General features: G+C 42.7%; 1 protein-coding gene across 3 annotated transcripts in view; it reads left to right on the top strand.

Annotated features, from left to right (window-relative positions):
- The window catches only part of ahr2 (aryl hydrocarbon receptor 2), an 82,362-nt gene that overhangs the window by 25,147 nt on the left and 37,203 nt on the right, over positions 1-20,012 (top strand). Inside the window, exon 1 of one of the 3 annotated variants that reach the window (XM_028571453.1) lies at positions 9,285-9,412. The exons of the other annotated variants lie outside the window; for them this stretch is intronic. The gene's annotated coding sequence lies outside the window, so the exon portion shown is untranslated. Of the gene's footprint in view, positions 1-9,284; positions 9,413-20,012 lie in introns of those variants that run through there. 3 annotated transcript variants of the gene reach the window in all.

The raw sequence follows: 20,012 nt of genomic DNA, 5'->3' as shown, positions 1-20,012 counted from the left end.
GAACAGCGAAAGAGGAAACGGCAGACTGACCGACACAATGTGATCAGACGCGAATAAACATAGGAGCTGCCAAATATCTGTTCTGAAGCTGTAGGGGGAGGGGCTCTATAGAGAAACCTGCGAGAAAACAGCCAAGAAATGGCCAAAAACGGCATAGGGCCTCTTTAATAGCTTTTTACTGGTTAAATAAATCACTCGCTTATCAAAATTGTTGCAGTTAATTTTTATGACAATCAATGAATTGTTTCATCCCTGTTTGTTGGGGTTTCCCCCAAAATTTTTCCTCAATAAATAGTTTAGATTTCTTGCACCCATTTTTAAAAATAACAGAGCAGAATAGTCCTAAAACCTCTTTTTCTTTTTTATTTATTTTTGCATGTCTTGTCTGTTTTATCCTCGGAAAATGAGGAATGAGATTTATATATGTATGAAATTACTTAAATTGATAGCAGAAAAAAATGACCAAAACTGACTCAAAAAGCGATGTTACAAAATTTAATTTACATATATTTACTATTGTATTCATATATAACCCTAAAGACTTTGGTAGACTCATTTCAAGCACCGAAACAGTTTGTACAACACATCATAAGATTTGGGGAATTTCAAAAAGCCAATGTCAACGTGTCAGCTTTAGCGCCAAAATATCTCTTTACACACTGCTCTAGTAAAAAAATTTATTCGGAAAGCTGAGTTTGTTTGGAACATATTGATATGAAACGCATGGGGATCAGTTATATGCAAACACCCTAAAAAGGGGAATTTAAGAAGGTATGTGAAAATGGCCTCAGACCTCAGAGGGTTAAGGATCCTTATCTCTGAAATGTTGGCATTTTTGTAGATAATTCTCCACAAAGAAAGTAGACCATATAACATAAAATCCTGTTGGGAGAACAGCGACAATACAGGAAGTGGCTTTGATATTCTTAGCCCTTGAGCCTAGACTGAGCTCTTTCAAAACCTTGGCATCTGGCAAAATAGGCCTTGCAGAAGTACAACATGTGGACAAAACACCAAATTTGGACCTTGATTCATAGCTTTTTTTTTTACCTTCTAAAAATGTCTTAACAATGGTCTAAAAACTGCATGTACTGAAAAGAAGCGCCGTATCTTCACCACTTATGTCATTTATCCAAAGCACAGACATGTCCTTTGTTAGGCAGCAGCGCGGCACTCCGCGGCTGTGTGTGGCCTCTGTGCCGTCCAGACGCCGATGCCAGCGGGAGTTTCTCAATTAGATTAGTCTTCATGAGGAATTTGGGCAAAAACCACAAGACCCCCAGAGCTGAGAAAAAGCCTGGAGTCCGCTAACAAAGAGGTTAATGAAACCTCTTTAACTATCACGATAAAGACTTGTAAATGGAAAGAATATACAACCTAGACAACTGTTAGAGTACATAGGAGCTCTAAATAGATGGCAGCGTTTTCCCTAAGTTTGTGAAAGACTTGTTTGTTTTGCGATGGAGGTCTCAGGTCTCCTGTGTCTCTTTGTGGGATTTTGTCGTCGTGAGTTTTTGCGTCTCTTTCTAGTCGTGGTGTGTCTCATTTTGGTATTCTTCTCGGTTGTTTCGGGACTCTGTGGTCATTCGGCATCTCTCTGTACTCGATTTGTGTCCCTTTGTGGTCGTTTTGCGTCTCTTTTCCCCATTATTTTGGAGCATACCACATATGTGTCTAAGATGTTGGCAAAGCTAGAGCAGAAAATAGATAAATAACGCTGTAAAAGCTTAAAGACATAAATTATATAAAGTAAAATCATTAGACCTGTGAAAAGTCTTTTCAGTGAGATTCATTTGGCTCAAGTGCTGCCCAAAACTGCTCAGGTGCTGCACCTAAACTATGATGGCCTGGGGAGAACCCTGCATGGATAGAGTCTGCAGAAAATGGCCAAACTGTAATGCAATATCCCAGAAACTCATGCAACAGCTTCATGACAAAGCAATGCTGCAGCAGTAAAAAATCAAAACCAATCCGGGTTTTGTAGGTTGAATTAAGGATGGAGAGGTCATCTTGCTGGGCCAGAGCCAGAGAAATGGTAGTCTGGATCGACGGCGGCCCAAATACCGGATAGTCCCGGCCACAGGCGCCGATACCGTGGGTGCTCCGGAGCTTCGAGCACCCAGCAGGCTACATCCATTTCAAATGTAACCTTGCAGTTGGTGCTAAGTTGAGCATCTGTCATAGTGCGATTGGTTATGTCGCTGTCAGTCCCCTGCTCCACGTCCTGTCCACCAATCACAGCGTCTCTCGGATGAAAAAAACGCCTCTTTAGTGACCCCCCCCCTTCCATCCCCCACGAAATGGTGCGTGTGTGAGACAAAAATGGACAGATTTGTCATTAAAAAAGCAAAACCTAGTGATGCAAGTGCATTGACGACATCCACCGCCCAGTGCAGAGGGTTCCACCAGTGCCCTGGATGTCCCTCACCTTCCGCTCTCTTCGTTGTTTACGTTACATGTTACATGTTACATGTTACATGTCACTTTCATCCAAAGCGACTTCCAATTAATTGCTTTCAAAGGTACAAACTCCAGACAACAAGAGCTAAGTGCAATTACACTAGCTTTAAATAAGCCAAACTACAAAGAGTCAAATGAAAGTGCAACTGTGTTGGAAGACGTGTTTTTTTTTTTAAGATGCGTAGGTTTTGAAGATGCGTAGGATTTCGGCCGTCCTGCTGTCAAAGGGGAGCTCGTTCCACCATTTAGGATGACCGGGGACAGCAAGCAGCCAGGATTTCGTTGAGCAATTAGTCGTCCCTCGCCGCGACGGGGGCAGCGAGCAGGTTGGCTGATGCAGAGCGGAGTGGGCGTGCTGGGGTGTAGGACTTGGCCTCCGCAGCTCGGTGGAGCTACAGCTGGCAATGCGAGACTAGAAAAATGGCGACAAGAAAAACCTTTAAAATGCCTCCAACCGTGCACGAGATCGATTTACACATTTTTATTCTAAATCTAAATAAAAAAGATTTGCTGTAAAGATTTTAAACATGTTTTTCACTCAACCAAATGTTGTACACGCAGCTGTACGATAACTTTGCATCCTTAAAGCTGTCTGAAATTTGATTGAAAGCAGGAACTATCTCATCAAAGGATCAAATCTGACCCAGACACTCAACGCTAAGACCTGGGGGGGAGGGTGGGTGGGGAGTCCATTTGTCTAACATGAAGACATTCACAGTTTAAAAAACAAAAAAAAGAGTGTCTGCGGCCTCGCTGAATCCTCTCATTGAGATTGCGGCGTTGCCAAACAGGACCGGTCAGAGTCTGTCTGCAGGCGAAATTTCCCAGCATGCCTCTCAGTGAACAAAGGCCGACCCGCGGAGTGTAAAGGCTCATGGGAAGGCCGGGGCCGCGTCGTCGCTGCAGCAGCAGGATGTGGCTTAGAAAGGAACGCTCTGTGTCCTCCGTATTCGTCTTCTTCTTCTTCGTACCCCCCCCCCCCGAGTCGCAGGACGGAGCCGACGGGCTGATGGGAAATGCCCGGGGGTTCGATCCCATGGCCGACGCTCACAACACCCCCATTGTGAACATTTTCTGAACCAGACCTCCCTCATCTTCAGACACAGCTCTGTTTTTTATCCTCACGGCCTTTCTGTCTCTTCTGTCTTTGCCTCCATTTGACTAAAAAAGTTATATTTAACGTGCATTTTTTTTAACATGCTCTTTTGGCCTGTCACTTTAGTTAGTTTTAAATATACATTTGCTTATATATATATATATATACATACAGTATAAAGAAAAATACCAAACTTAAACGGGCCCACTGTAAACAGGGGTGCAAGGGATCCGGAGACCCTTGGGGCAATAAAAGACACAAAATGACCACAAAGAGACAAGAAAGGCCAAAATAACTAATTAAACAAAAGTAACTTAAAGATGCCTTAAGCTTAATACATTTAACCCAGCAAAACCCCAACTGCTGGACAACGGAAACTAAACTTAGTGACGCCTCTTGTGCCTAATAGTCCCTGTGTTTGTCGGCTCCAGGGAATAGCGGCCTGTAAGCTGGTTTCCTGGTGGAATCACGGAAGAACTGGGGAGAACTGGAGTTATCCGCTTCTGTAAAAACAGATGACTACTGGCGCTTTTCCATTACACGGTACCTCGACTCACCTCGACTCTTCTCGCCTTTTTTTGGTTTTCCATTACGAAAAAAAGTACCTGGTACCTGCTAACAGTTGTTTTTGCTGCCTCCAGCTTCATTTGAAACAAAATGTGTCTTGTGGCTGTGGCAACAACAACACACCTTCAACGTTCTGTGTGTTTGTGTCGCGTTAGGACACGCATGGATGTATTAAGAGAACGGGTCATGGCAGTTTACTGCGGTGCCGCTGTGACGAGCAGCCACGCTGAGGCCGTACTAAAATCTGCAATGGAAAATGGACGCACAGTGCGTCGAGAAAATGCCCACCATCGGCTCGATCCAATACTTGCGATCGGGTTCGGGACACCCCTACACAACAACCACAAAGAGACACAAAACGACTACGTAGAGGCGCTAAACGAAAAGCAAAATGGCCACAAAAATGAAAAATCTGGGCGCCCGGATAGCTCAGTTGGTAGAGCGGGCGCCCATATACAGAGGTTTACTCCTTGACGCAGCGGGCCCAGGTTCGACTCCAACTTGCGGCCCCTTTGCTGCATGTCATTCCCCCCTCTCTCCCCCCTTTCATTTCTTCAGCTGTCCTGTCAAAAATAAAGGCCAAAATGCCCTAAAAAATTATCTAAAAAAAAAAAAAATATACTGTGTATATATATATATATATATATATATATATATATATATATATATATGAAAAATCAACCAAAAGGACACCAAAACAACTCCAAAGAGATGTCAAAGAACCACAAATTGATGCAAAACGGGTTCCAAAGACGTAAAAACCGCCACTGAAATATTCAAAAACAGCCACATAAAGACATAAACTGAACACAAAGGAGATGCAAAATTGACTCCGAAAAGATGCAAAAACAACCGCAAAGAGACACAAAACACAAAAGACCCGAACCATCCGGCGTCGGGTAATTGATATACATCGTACGTCTAAACTTCTAAGTGAACTAAAAAAAAAGTAGTAAAAGCAAGAAGATAAGAGGAGAAAAAGAAGAAGTGAATCCATCTGTTGGTTTCAGTACCAACGTGTAATTTCAAATAAAAAACAAAGCGGCTTCCTTTTATCAAGCGCTTCATTATTTCTGCCTTATCGTTGGCGTGGGAAGATGTGTTTACTTAGCTGACAAATGATGGAGGGAGTTTTAGCACACCTGAGCGGCGACGGTAATGACACGTGTCAAAGGGAAGGGCCGTGCGTATTTCGCAAGAAATGAGAACGCAGCCGCTGCACTGCCTGCTCTCGCAGATGAAAACATTAGTTTTATGTTAGGAGTCAGCTTTTGAGGGTCTCTCTCTCTCTCTCTCTCTCTCTCTCTCTCTCTCTCTCTCTCTCTCTCTCTCTCTCTCTCTCTCTCTGTGTGTGTGTGTTTTTTGAAATCCCGAGTGGATGGCTTTTTTCGGAGTGAAGTCTTCATGCAGCTGTTGATGAGGCCCCGGCAGAGGAGATTTCTGGCTGCGGAGAGCCCTAATTTGTGGTCTTATAATAGCTCGGCTGAACTTCCCTCCTCGGCCGGGCCTCAGGAAACACACACACACACACACACACACACACTCACATGCATACATGTATACAGTGCAGCCCTTTTCTTTGTTACATATTCAGTATTTTTTTCTTGCACACCCCCCCCCCTCCCTCGTCCTCTATGCGTTTTCCAGATGTGTTTCCAGCTGGACAGTTCAGAGCCAGTGTTCCCAGCAGATTAAAAGCTACCCGGGGTCCTTTTGAGCTTCTTCTGGCTCCCAGCGTCACCTTTTAACCTGTCTCATGGTCTCAAGTCCAGTTACTTGTCCATGCTTTGTTGGATAATGCTCAAAAAGCCCCACAACTAGCTACAGGATTGTGCAATGAGAACCGTTTCCAGCTTGGAATCGTTTCAAAAATTACAATTACAATTTTGTTTTTTAAATTAGAATAGGCCTATGTCACGCAACAAGACTGGAAGAAGGTCTCTGAGTGGGGATACGGCTCTTCCAGTTAGCTTTTTACAATGACAGAGCCCGATAGATACGGCTTGGACCTAGTCTCACCGCAACCTGCCTGAAGTCACCGACGACCATGTGGTCGGGATTGTAAATGAACTCTCTCAAAGTAAAAAACATTTAGAAAATGGCAAAAAAAAAGGCAAAAGTTGCAAGACCGTGTACAGAAACTATCAGAGACTTCAATGGTAGCAGCACGCTCTAGCCGTTAGCGGTTTCGCGGGTACAGTAAACGTTTCTATGGTAAGAGCGAGTTGGACCAATCAGAGACGCTGCTGTTACGCTTAGGATTGTGGGTAGTTTAGTTTTTCTCTATAAGATTACGGATAAAACATGTTTTTCTTAAAACAAGGTTGATTTCATAAGGTTTTTTAGGTTCTACAGAAGCAGAAACGTTTGTTTCACAACCTCGTAGCTCGTGGTCAGTCTGCCTCGGATGGTTTAGACATTATGGCTGATAATCTAAATCCTTATGGAGAAAGGGACTGTTGACCGGAAGTTCTGATTCCCTACTCCGCTTTCCGGAAGCAGGAAGTGTGACGTAGGCCTATCGTTTACTAAAATTTCAAATCCGATGATCAGTTCCAAATTAAACACGCGCAAGTTTGGATTTTCCGTAGCGGCCGCCGTACTTCCAGGCGCTTGTTGTGTTGCAGCCATGGACTATAGCTTTATTTTAAAGCATGAGGAATTGTAACTAATGACCACACCACTGTTGTTGCAGCCACATGATACAAGCCTTCCGTGATCGTGCGCGCGCACTAAAGCTTTAAGTTGAAAAAGCCGGGTTAAACTGTAAAATAAAATGTCCCATCACAGGTTCCTAGAACTCAAGGCAACGGCGTTAACATTGCTCGTTTTATCCGATAAGCAGTCTGCAAAGAATCATTGTATTATGAAATACACCAGAAAAGCAGCACAACGTCAAATTTGGCAACCATTTGAGAACGTGTTTTTACTTGATAAATGACACAAACAATTACCTCTCTGAATTGTTGTGGACTAAGTCGGCATGCGAGGTTAAAAAGAGTACAGAGCATGCCCAATGCGTGGGTCACATTAGGCCTGTTATATCACCTTCACGCTCCTCTTTTCTTACCCTTTTAAACTACTGTTTTAGATCAGACAATTTGGGATAAAAATGCTGTGTAGACAGTAGTTTGCAAGTGGCATGAAAAAAAAAAAATTTGAAATCAAATTACATATAATTCTGTGAAGCCAAACTGCAGGTAAAAAGTGATACCGTTTCGAAGATAGGAATGATGGGAGTGTCCTTCTGTCGAATTTTGAACACGCTGTCCCCCACTGTGCCTGTGCATGTCCCCCCCCCTCTCCTGCTCTCTTTTCCTGCCATTTGACTGGCAGCTCTGATACGAGGCGTCGACAGAAACAAAACGGTGTTGGCGGAATAAAGGAAAAAAAAGAATAACATGCCAGCGGTTCGGGCCCCAAAACACAAGCAAGTCCTGTTTTTGGCAGGACTCCGGAGCCTGCTAACCACCGCCAGGAAACAGATGCCTGGTTTTAACGGTGTTCGGTGGGACCTGCCTGTGTCCCGGGGCAAAACGAGGCGAACTGAAGAGCTGCTGAAGAGAACGAAATCACAGGAGTGATGCCGGTTATGGAACTCCCGGAATATTAGGGACGCTTAGAGATGCGTTACAGGTCAAAGTGCAGCTCAAACATTTCCCTGCCCATAAAACATGAGCAGATTTGGGAAAGTCATGAAATAAACTTGATTATATATTATGCACCATAAACTGTAAAAAGTGCTTAGTTGTCCCAACTTAAAATACAGAGTGAACTAGTTGAACTGAATTATTGTGGATTGTGCTGCCAACGTAACGATAATAGTTGAGAGCACAACAATCATTTAGCCCTCCAACTAATTCCCAAGTTTTTATAACAACAAATATTAAGTTGTCCTAACAACTATGCTAAGTCTTTACAACTTATTCCCAAGTTTTTATAACTAAATATCAACTTGCAATTGTAATAGTCACAACAATGCAATGTTTCAAGTCCCTTGGATAGATTTTTTTTTTGTTTTGTTGACATAACATCTGATGAAATGAAATGCAATGAAAGACCTTTTGTTTTTTAACAGTGTAGGGACGTTTAGAGATGCATTACAATCAGGTAAGAGGGCAGATGAAACGTTTCCCCGCCCTTAAACATGAGCAGATTTGGGAAAGTCCTGACTCAAACTGCCATGTTACCTCATTATCATGGGTTGGGCCCCACAATTATCTTTATTTAAATAAACTGTTGCTATTCTAACCATGAAAACAACCTATTTTTCATCAAAATACGCATTTTTTGAGATTCAAGACCAAGGCGATTAGTCACGTCATTGAATAGTCAATCGGCAGACTTAATACTTATTCTTATAATACTTCATACTTGTATTAATAGACTTAATGGTAATGGTAATTATTTGAAAATAATTGTTGGAAGACTAGTTGAGAGTTTTTGTAGTTTGGTCGGCCACATTGTCGTGCAATAGGCTCGAGACCGCAGCCACTTTCTTTTTGCTGTTGTCTCGCTTTCATTGTTTCAAATATGTATTTCAATGAAGAGGAAGAAGGATAGAGGAAAACAAGAGAGCGAACAGGTTTGTGTCAGTGGAGTCTGAGCATCAATATTTCTATTGGCAGGAGAGCCAAAGTCCAACAGAGAGACCTTTTGAAAACGCTGTTGCGACAAACCGGTTCTGTCAGCAGACAGGAACAGAATAGAAAAGAAAGAAAATAGCTGGAAGAGAATGGAACAGAGAACAGCTCAGGACGGGCCCGGAGCCAATCAGAGAGCAGAGATGTTGTCGATGCCAGTGATTAAATGTCTTGGATTTGCTGTAAATGACGAGGAATGCCTTTGGTAACCCTTTTGAACTCTGCAATAGAAATGGTCCCTTGGTTGCCTACGTTGGTATTTATTGCTGATTGTGATGTCATTTCTTGGAGTATCTTCATATCCCTCAAATCAGTACAATCTAAGCTAATATATATGTCTAAAGTATATGTCAATCAACCATAATAATAAAAAAAAAGTATTAAAATTGTAACATTTTTATTTTAGGCTGATTTAAACAGGACCAAGTAAACAAGGATCTCCTGCGGATCTCTAGCGGCCGTCCTCTAGCGGGCTCTCCGTTCTCTGAGGGTTAAGGTTGGTGTTGTTGTGGAGCGAGTCCTGGAATCTGTCCTGGAAAGGTCCTGGAAGAAGTCCTGGGATGTCTTCAGTCTGTCCAGTGCGATTAACATTGGACCTGCAGACCCTCTGCATGGAGGATCGCAGTCAAAACACAGCAGACGAGCGGTGCGTGTAGAAACCTGCCCAGGCATCTGGGGAAGACCAGAGTGTGTGTGTGTGTGTGTGTGTGTGTGTGTGTGTGTGTGTGTGTGTGTGTGTGTGTGAGATCAGACTTAGGCTACATTTACATACGTTTTCCACAGCACCAAGTGCCTTTTTTAATGTCCAAAAACCCGCAAAGAAAACTCCCCAAAAAAACTGTCCACTTTGTTTTAAATAACTGGGTGTTTGGTGTTTTAAGCCCCCAACGTTGTCTTCCAGGCAGCACCAAAATGTGGTGGTATTTTGACGCTAATGTTATTAGTGTTAATAAGTTAGAATTCCACTTGAACAGCCGGACCCAGGGGGGAGCATAGGAGGGGGGGGGTCTGAGCGAGAAGGAAGAAGTGGCGAAGAATTAAAGCTGGGCTTTTATTGTGAAGGGTAGAACTGCCTTTCTGTTGAGTTTCCTCTTAGCAAAATGCTCTGATTGAATTTAAGCTGGACCTTTTATTGTGAAGGGAAGAGCCAGCTTTATGGCAGCGCCTTTCTTCCCCCTCAACCTTTATTGTTTAGTTGTTTATTTTAATTCACAGCTTATTAATATCCAATATCCAATCTGCTCCAAATTCCAAACCCCAAGTCCATTGGGTACCCAGGAAACCAATTCTGAGGTAGATTGGATGAGCAGTTTGTGAGATATTTTAAAGACAGACCACACAGACACACACACAGATACACACACAGACACACACACACGCGCAGAGGTTTCCTGATTTATTAGATAGATAGAAAGTTTGAAAACGGGTCCCATTTGCCCCGAGGACGACGGTCAAAATCTGGCTTTCATGTTTTTGTTTCCAGTGGTTCGCTCAGGTGAGCTCCACTGAACCTCGTCTAGATTTCTATCTCCACTTTGCATGGCCGATTTGCATCGCTGTCTCGCTCAGCTGTCCCTCGCACAAACCGCCCGACAAAAGCACGCCAAACGGAGCGATGAAAGACGCGCTGTAAAACCGTGGAGTGACGGTTACCCGACCCAGTGATCGACACACGCCTGCCTTCAGCCCGTCGAGCAGCAGGAGGAGCTCATCGGTGAATGAAAACCAGTTTTACTCTCTGGCTCGTGGTGTGTTCTTTACCGCCACATTTACACACTCAGGTCAGACAGTCTGAGTTCCTGTTTAGAACCTGTTTGGAAACGTTAGGTCTTCTCTCCAGCCTTGGAGAGCACGAGCCGACAGTAAACGCACCTGTGAGCAAACTCTGAACAGAGGTCACGCTTGGCTTTTGTGTGTGTGTGTGTGTGTGTGTGTGTGTGTGTGTGTGTGTGTGTGTGTGTGTGTGTGTGTGTGTGTGTGTATGTGTGTCTGTGTGTGTGTGTTTGTGTGTGTGTATGTATGTATCTCTGTATGTGTGTGTCTTTTTGTGTGGGTGGGTGTGTGTGTGTGTGTGTGTGTGTGCGAGAGAGTCTCTGAGTGTGTGTGTGTGTGTCTCTGTTTTGTGTGTGTCTGTGTGTGTGTGTGTGTGTGTCTCTGTCTGTGTGTTTGTGTGTGTCTGTGTGTGTGTGTTGTGTGTGTGTGTGTCTCTGTGTATGCGTGTGTGTGTCTCTGTTTGTGTGTGTGTGTTTGTGTGAGTCTCTGAGTGTGTGCGTGTGTGTGTCTCTGTTTGTGTGTCTCTCTGTGTGTGTGTGTGTGTGTGTGTGTGTGTGTCTCTGTGTGTGTGTGTGTGTGTGTGTACGCGTGCAGCAGAGACAGTTTTCATTGAAAGTCAACACCGACCCCAAACCACAGAGACCTTTCACCCAGAGCAGCAGAGGCTGTCTGGTCCTCTCTGTAACGCAACACAACTGTGTTTTTGTAGCACATTTCGTGCACACGAAGCCGTGGAGGTCAAAGCGTACAAACATACATACAGGCATCAGTGTCGGGAGTAACGCAATCACAGGAATGTATTCCTTCTTGACGCATTACTAACACAATTTTGGTAATATCACACCCGTTAACATCTCAGTACAGCGAGTTACAGCGCATTTTAACCCGACATGTAGTGGTGGTGTATTTATTTCTTTTTTTCTTTTTTAAGAAAGAATTTACCGACATCGTAGGCTTTTAAAGTGGATAAAGATGAGACTCTGTTGATCCTGTGGTGCGGTTATTTTGGTAAAAGTAGTAGTAAAGCATTTCAATTCGTAGACAGTAATATTGTAATATTAATTAATTAGAGAGTATTCTCTCCTATTGTATTGTATTGTACTCTGGTATGGACATTCAAAAATCACCCATAGGAATAAATAAGAGAAGATTGTCATGTTCCAACTATATCTGATCAGATTGGCAATGGCCATGGCAATAACCAAATTAAATAAGGTGTGTGTGTGTGTGTGTGTGTGTGTGTGTGTGTGTGTGTGTGTGTGTGTGTGTGTGTGTGTGTGTGTGTGTGTGTGTGTGTGTGTGTGTGTGTGAAGTACTGTGCCGTAGTTTCATTTATTTATAACATTAGGCCTTTTAGGGTAGTGCAACATACTCCTTTTTTTACTGCATTCTATTTATTGATGTATCTAGGTTATGTATTAGATAAACAGTGCTGTAGATGTCTGGTTCAATGGTTGTGTTATGGATTATGTGTCATATATGCCTGTACTGGACAACAAATTGCCTCTCGGGGACATTCAAGTTTTCTAAGTCTAAGTCTCAAATGACAGCTAGTAATCTATAATAATAATATGTGTCCTCATACCTGGCAAATAAAGCCGTTACATTTTGGAAGTAACTTGCCTAACACTGACAGACATCCAACATACATACATAGATGTTATTGAACAAACAACGCTAATCCCTTAGTAAGAAAAGACTAGTTTAATAGTAGTAAAACCCAGTCCATCTGCTATTTAAAAGCTTTAAAACACGGTAACTAATCTCTCCTCTGTGTCTGACAGGAAGTCATGTTTCTACAGAGGAAGTCAGGGTGGGAGGAAGCACTTGGGGCGAAGTCGTGGTGGAGAGCAAAGGTGTCTGCTAACCTCTGATCTAGCCACAGGCGGGGCCAAAACTGGGCTAAACGGGGCCAAAGTTAGCCCCAAAAAAAGACAAGGACACGATGTGCTCTATGCCTGTTGTCCCACGTGACGTGTCTGTTGCTCTTCTGCTTCTCAACGTGTTTTATGATATGATATGATGTGAGCTGATATCTGACGTTTACATTTCAACAAGTCAGTCAAATAAATGGTAAATTATTGATTAATGAAAAGTAGTGGTAGTTCCAGCCCTTAACACACTTCCTGGAGATTCTTTATGCTGTCAAAACAATGTTGGAGGAAGGGGCTTTTTTTCTGGGTGTGCACTTGTTGACCCCCGACACACACACATGCGCACACACACACACACACACACACACACACACACACACACACACACACACACACACATGCACGCGCACACAGACAGACAGACAGACAGACAGACAGACACATACACACACACACAGACACACACGTGCACACAGACAGACACATACACACACACACACACACACACACACACACACACACACAGACAGACAGACAGACACACACAGACACAAACACACACACACACAGACACACATACAGACACAAACACACACACACAGACAGACACACTCACACACACACACACACTGGAACACTAAAGCTAAATCCTAGGTTGATCAAAATAGAGTGCAAAGATCAAGCAGAAGTTGTTGCTTTCCTTCTGGGTTAGCGTTAAAAAGCTCCGAGAAGCTGCCGGATTTCTCTCCACTTGAACACGACAGCAGCTGATTTCAATCTGCAGCGCCGCTTCAGCCTGAGCGCGGCGGCTAATTAAGGAAATGAGCGTCTGGTTGTGGTGATCGGTGTGAAGTGAGAACCGTCCCTGATGCATGCAGCTTCAGGGGGGACGCTTCTGCATGCCTGGAGCTCGGTCCATGCTGTACGTAGGTATTAGAGTGCATGTTCTGTAGTAGTTGCAGACTTATGTGTGCATATTTGGCGGAGGGGTTTAGGGGTCCCAGTCTCCCAATTTTTTTTTTCTTCTTTCATTTTTTGAAGTTGGGAAACGTTTACAAAAATCATGCGGGGATGTGTGAGGCAGAACGCCTGAGCGCCTGAAGTTACCCAAACACGCTCTGCATCAGGTGACCGTTAGTGAAACCAGAGGTGGAATGTAACTAAGTACATTTGCTCCAGTACTGTACTCCAAAAATGACTTTAAAGGTCCAATGTGTGGGAATTTCTCCCATCTGGCGTTGAGATCGTATATATATCGCAATCAACTCTCTCTCACCACGCAGTTCAAAGTACGTATTACAGCTACGGTAGCCTTCACACTTCAAAAAGCCACTTCCTGGAAGCGTCTTTTTTTCTGTTTTTGTCATTTGTTGATCCCGACACACACACACACACACACACACACAAAGACGCACACACACACAGACATAACCCTTTCACGACAACAAATTTAGCTGGACAATACATTGTCCCAGAAATGATTGCAATAAACGATAATATTGTCGTTATGAGACCATTTTCATCTAATATAATGATAATGGCATATTAATGCAGGTACACCTTTTCAAAGATCAATAAACTTTTATTTCTAAAGAATATTTAACACTGGAACTGGAAGACATTTTAAATATCACACACACACATACATTTCTCCCCTTTAAAGTGTGTGTACAGCGCAGAGATGTTTCCAGAGTCAGGATGCAGTAATTGAACTGTCATGATCTCATTTTCCTCAGAGGAACAAGCTGCTTCCTGACTCCACTTCCCCTTTTTATCGACCCGAACATGTAGCATCTCCTTTCGTAAGATAATCAGCGAGCTGTTGATAGATGTGCCCCCTTTTTTTTTTTTACATAATGAGAAGCTCCAGCCAAGCGCTTTGATTGGACACAGACTCCTTCCAACAATAACGCCAAATTCACGTAATGACAGCTGTGGAGCTTGTTATCAATCGTGATTAGTTTCTTTTGCTTTTGGAAACGTTTATGAATGTTTTGTTTTTTGCGTGGCTGTGGAGAAAAAAACGTTCCAGCTGGTACACATGTTGTTGATGTCAGACTACCTCTTTTAGGATGTTTTTAATTTAAAAAGGACTCTGATCCAACAGTTAAGCCGGACCACAAATCACTGTCTTGGACATTATCTCAGTATTTCTTTTATTTCAGCACCCCGTCTTGAATCTATTTAAAAGATTGTTGGTTGTGTTACTCCGCCGCGCGTCATCGTTTATAGCTTTTATACATCAGTTAACGCACTTTATCACAACAATATTGTAACCCGTTACACGTCTAATACTGTTGACTTTATTTAAAGCACATTTCACACAATGCTGCACATTATTGAGAGCGAAAATAAAGCTGTTGAATAGCTAACTAATAGCATTAAAATGGAGGGAAAGCCATTAAATATTTCTGCAATGCCAAATTATGTTCATGTCCTCTTTCTCTTCTGCGGCAGACACATTTCCAACAAGTTATTTTACCGATATATTGTATGGTTTGGCCGCTCTGTGTTTTAAGTTATTTTACCAATATATTGTAAGGTTTGAAATTGAAAACGGGTCAGTTTGACCCGAAGTCAACACAAGGGTTAAGTTATTTTGTGATTGTTGGAAAAGTGTAAAGACGACCCAAAACCTCTTTTCATAGTTTAATTTCGTTTCTGTCGACTTTGAATTAAGTGAATTTTACGATGCTAAAATTTGTTTTTTGTTTTTGTTTATTCACATGGAGTGTGGTGGGTTTATTGAATGCAACTTTGCTGATGTTTTTATGTTTAAAAGAAGGATCTTACTCTTTAACAAATAGGTCAACCTCCTTATAATGTTGTCAGACACTTAGAATGTTAATCTGAGACTGTCAGCGGCAAAACAAGCACTTTTGTGAACGTCAAAACCTGCACATTTGCTCTATTAACTTACATTGTAGCTTTTTCCCCCGCTGCCGACTACAGCGCTCTCGCTTAATACTGGCCCACCGTCAAAGATTGTTGTTCCCATCAGTCACTTAGACACAAAAACATATGGAAAATAGGATCCAGGTTGAAAAAATACACTGTAGTTAAGCTTTAAGGAACTGGTATCAAAGTCATGGTATTGGTACCGGTACCGGTATTGAACGTTTTTGAAAGATACCCAGCCCTAGAGATATTGAAGTTGGAAGTGTGCTGGTGCTCTTGTTGTGGTTTTGGACACGCTGCATGTCTGGAGCTGCAGCGGCGCTGCCGTTTTAATGACAGGGAAGTGAGTTGAGTTAGATCTCTATGGTTGAAATTTACTGGCAGCGTCTCGGCCCCGCCTCTCTCCTCAACAGCATGAATGAGAGTTTACATAGGCAGCGAGGCAAGTATGTGTGGGTCATTAGAGTGAGGGAGAAGCTGCCAAAGTGCAGCAGGAAATAGATCTGCGTTGCGATATCTTCCCCAACAGCTTACCTTCTGTTATAGATTTAGTGAAGAAAAACATAGTTATCTTGCTTGGTGCTACAGGAACTTGACCTGGGCAAATAATATTTTCTGCAGTAACAATTTTTATTTGTAATTATAGACTTTGAGACCAACATTTTAAACATATCGGCGTAGCACTTTCAAGACTTCTTTTAAGACATTCACGAGTCATTTTTAGTACCACTTTAATGCGCGACGAAGTATCTGAGAATAACACAGAATAAACAACACAAATATTTTTTACTTGTCTTATTTATTTATTTATTTTATTTTTTACTGCGTCATTCTTTTTTTGTGAGTCATTTTCAACACTGTCTTTTTGTAGAGCAAAAACTTAAGCGGCTGTTCATCGCAAACAATGTTTTCTGCAACTTATTTAAAAGTCAACCAAACTAAGTTGAATAATCAAATTTCTATTCCATGGGGGTTTCCCTTTTTTGCCTGCATCTCTCTTTTAATATCTATTTGATCACTCTATGACATTTATGAGCAAGTTTTTTCCACCCAAACGGTCTTGTTTGTTGCAGCCCGAAACTTGACTTGCTGTTCGACACGATGTGATCTCTTCATTGTGGTTACAGCGATCAGCACCCGACTCCTGGAACAAATTCCCAAAACCTTCTTCTTAAAATCCACCCTTGGACAGTTTAGAGAGCTGGTTTTAAAACTTTCCTTGTAACCGCTTCACATAGTTGTACTTTCTTTTTTTTTTTGCATCGTTATTATCCAAATATGTTCATCAAATAATTTTCCAATTCAGAATGTTGTTAGGATAAAATAGGATAGGATAGACTTTATTAATCCCACACTGGGGAAATTGTTGTCTTTCTATATGTTTTTATGACTGTATTTTCCATGTTCTTGTTCTGTTTCTGTCTTTGGGATTTGAGGGTCGCCCCTGAATGATCTCTCGAGGATAATTAGAGGTTGAATGAATGGTGCCGGAATGAAAAATAGGGGTAAGAGCAAGGGTAGATTATAGTAGTTTGCAACACTGGGTCAAAACAGAACACAGTTGTCTCGGTTTTGATCGGCAACCCAATGGTTTTTCAACCCACGTGTACAAAGTGAAGTTGATCCGGTGTTGCTTTCGGTGCAACGTTGACCCAAAGTGTGTCGTTATGTTCATTCGAAGCTCCAGAAACACCATCACCATGCTACATCTTTACAACTTATTCCCAAGTTTTTATAACAACTAATATCAGCTGGCAACTTGCAATTATAATAGTTACAACAACGCAATGTTTCAAGTCCCTTGGACAAGAAACATTTGTTTTCTTGACACAACATGAACAAAAAAAAAATAATTGAAAAACGTTTTTCTTACAGTGAACACATGTCATGCTAATTAGGTTTTCTACACGGCAGCAGGCTGGTGTATGTTAACAACAGCAGGTTTTCATGTTCTCTGACTTTGGGAAATTTGATCTGCTGCAAAGGCAGACAACACAGAGCTACACTAATGTAATCAGCAGTTTACATCGACTCGCCTTTCTCTTCTTGTTTTTCTTCAGAGACACTTGAAGCCAAAGCTTGGAAAAAAAAAAGCCTGTCAGAGCAGATCGCCCTAAATACCCCCACCCACCCCACCCCACCTCCCCTTGTTTCCCAGCCGTCTCTGCTGCCGTTTCTGGGAATATTTTTAATCTCTGAAATCAAAGTTGTGTAATTGATAGGGATGTGTGCCACAAAAGGAAGGCAAGATGTTTTTAAAGTTTAAAAAAAAATGAAGACCTTTTGGGACCAATCCTGCGTCACCATCTTTTTATTTAGTCACGTTTTTTTTGTGAGCTTTAGAAAAACAACCTCCGGCTGGTTCAAAAGGGTTGTACTTAGGCCACCTTCCCACTGGCAGTTGAAATCAACTCCAATATGGCTTCAACTGGAGGTCATTCTTTTCCTACGGAGATCCACATGCCGCATGCAAATGGGTCCGAAACGGGTCCGAACAATGTGCGGTGCGAAAAATAATCGCGTCAGTTGCTCATCCGGATGCGTAAAAAAAAATGTAACTCTTGCGACAGGCTACGGACGGTTCCTATCCGACAATTCCGGCGGAAGTTAGCGTTGGCTATGGTACTGATAAACGAACCTACTAATGCTAATTGGTTAGCTAGCAACAGCATCGAACTATTGACATTATACCGCTATATCACATTCAACCGACCTGACGTGTCAACGTCCTGGGCTGCTTTTCTCCACGCAGCAGCCTTTCTGTTTCTATCTCTATAGCCCTCATCAGAGAGGTCATAGAGAATCGTACATTCAGACACTTATCAGTCGTTCTAGTTAGTCTCTCTACCCTTTTTGTGAGTCGCTTCCAACGCTTTTCAACGGTGTAGTGCGACGTCCGCTGGGGGCGTATTGCATATTACGGAGCTGCTTTCAAGTGCCAGTGGGAAGGCGCCATTTGTGACTTCATTAATTCATAGGTAAGTTTTGGGCGTAACATGCAATAAACCAATCAGAGGGTCATCTCCCATTCCCTTTAAAATCCAGGCGTGTTTGGACCTTGGCGTGTTGCTATTATGATGGAGGATTAGCTGAGCAGGAAGGAGAGATTTTCAGGAGAAGAAACTAATCTGCTGGTGCGTGCAGGGAAAGCGAGCGAGGCAGATCATATCATCGTACTATTTCCCATTGTAATATTTTCATGTTTAATCTTCTGCACGTGTGTGTGCTGCTACGCGTCCCTGTATGTGTAACAAGCATAGTGTGTGCGCGCTGTGCACGAGCCTAGGAGCATTTTACTAATTTTGCTGTGGCGTTCAGTCGTTTGTCTTGATGCCCAAATCTTTCCTTTTGCACATCGCCACGGCTGCGATGGGCCGCGTGATGTCTACGCGGGGCGGGCCACGTGGCGGTTTGACAAATGGTTGTAGTACAAGGAGAGAAAAAGCAAAGTGGCACATAATAATATCACATTAACTTGGAATAATAGGTCAATTATTAGAACCGCCGCTCATTCATTTCCAGCGTTTCATTGCTCCATTAGACTTGAGCCAGTCCAAATACTTAGTCAGGAAATTAAAACCTCTCGTAACACAGACACACACACACACACACACACATTGCAGGTATTAATTGTGTGTGTTCACGTGTGTGTGATGGTTTACAGTAGATAATCCCAGCTGTAGGTGTTGGCGTGTTGCTGCAGGATTTACCATGACGCGATGACGAACCTGAATTGGATTACTTGGGTTTTACTTACATGTGCATGTTTGGTAAATTGACATTTTTTGGGACTCATGCACATGCCAAATTCCATTCGTGAGACCGAATTTAGAACCTTTTTTTAGCAATAGTTTGAACACGGTGATTGGCCGCGGCGCTGCCCATCTTGTTTACTTACCTGAGCTCCCATGCAGATGAAAGAGGAGCCCGGGCGCCCTCCTCCCAGCCGGGTTCAGACACGTCGGCAAACTGGTCCTTCTCGCCGCCGGGGGCCCGAGCACCAAAACACAATGGCTCCGGTTGTGTAATCACTCTTCTACGCTGCAGTGCAGAGGGCTGCTTTAACCCTTTAACACCCTCCAGATAAGCAACGCACGTGTTCAAAATAAACATCCAAAACGGATGTAGTTAAAGGGTAACTTCAGGGCTTTTCCCAACCTGGCCCTATGTTTATGTGTGTAAGTGACTGGTGGGAACAGCACTCTTTGACATTGGTCCAGCATTCAGTCTAGCATGCAGCCGGCCTTTCGCGATGTGCTTATTTTTTTTATTTGGCACGTCAAAATAATCTGTGAAGACAAGAAACCCCAAGGGGCGGCATCAAAAAGAAAGGTCTTCAGCCTGGATTTGAAAGAACTGAGAGTTGCGGCAGGAGTGTCAAACATACGGCCTGTGGGCCAGAACCCGGCCCGCCAAAGGGTCCAATCAGGCCCACTGAGATGACTTTGCAAAGTGTGAAAATTGCAGAGAATTAATTAACTCCAAATTCCAAAAAATACCACTTTGAGCTCAGAGAATTTACAAGTTGTTTTTCTGTAAATTTACGACTAAACTAGTTTTCTCAGAATATTAACCCTCTCTATCGGTTCCATAACATTATTTTTTCCTGTACCTGAAATTCGGTTCCGGTACCCAACGGTACCTTTTTTTTTCTCTTTCTCTCTGTAATAACAAAGCATTATTTCATTTGTAAAAATTATT

Source organism: Perca flavescens, chromosome 24 (genome assembly GCF_004354835.1).
Source record: "Perca flavescens isolate YP-PL-M2 chromosome 24, PFLA_1.0, whole genome shotgun sequence".
Lineage (NCBI taxonomy): Eukaryota > Metazoa > Chordata > Actinopteri > Perciformes > Percidae > Perca > Perca flavescens.
The sequence above is the reverse complement of the archived record's forward strand: the minus strand, read 5'-3'. Positions and strand labels throughout refer to the sequence as shown.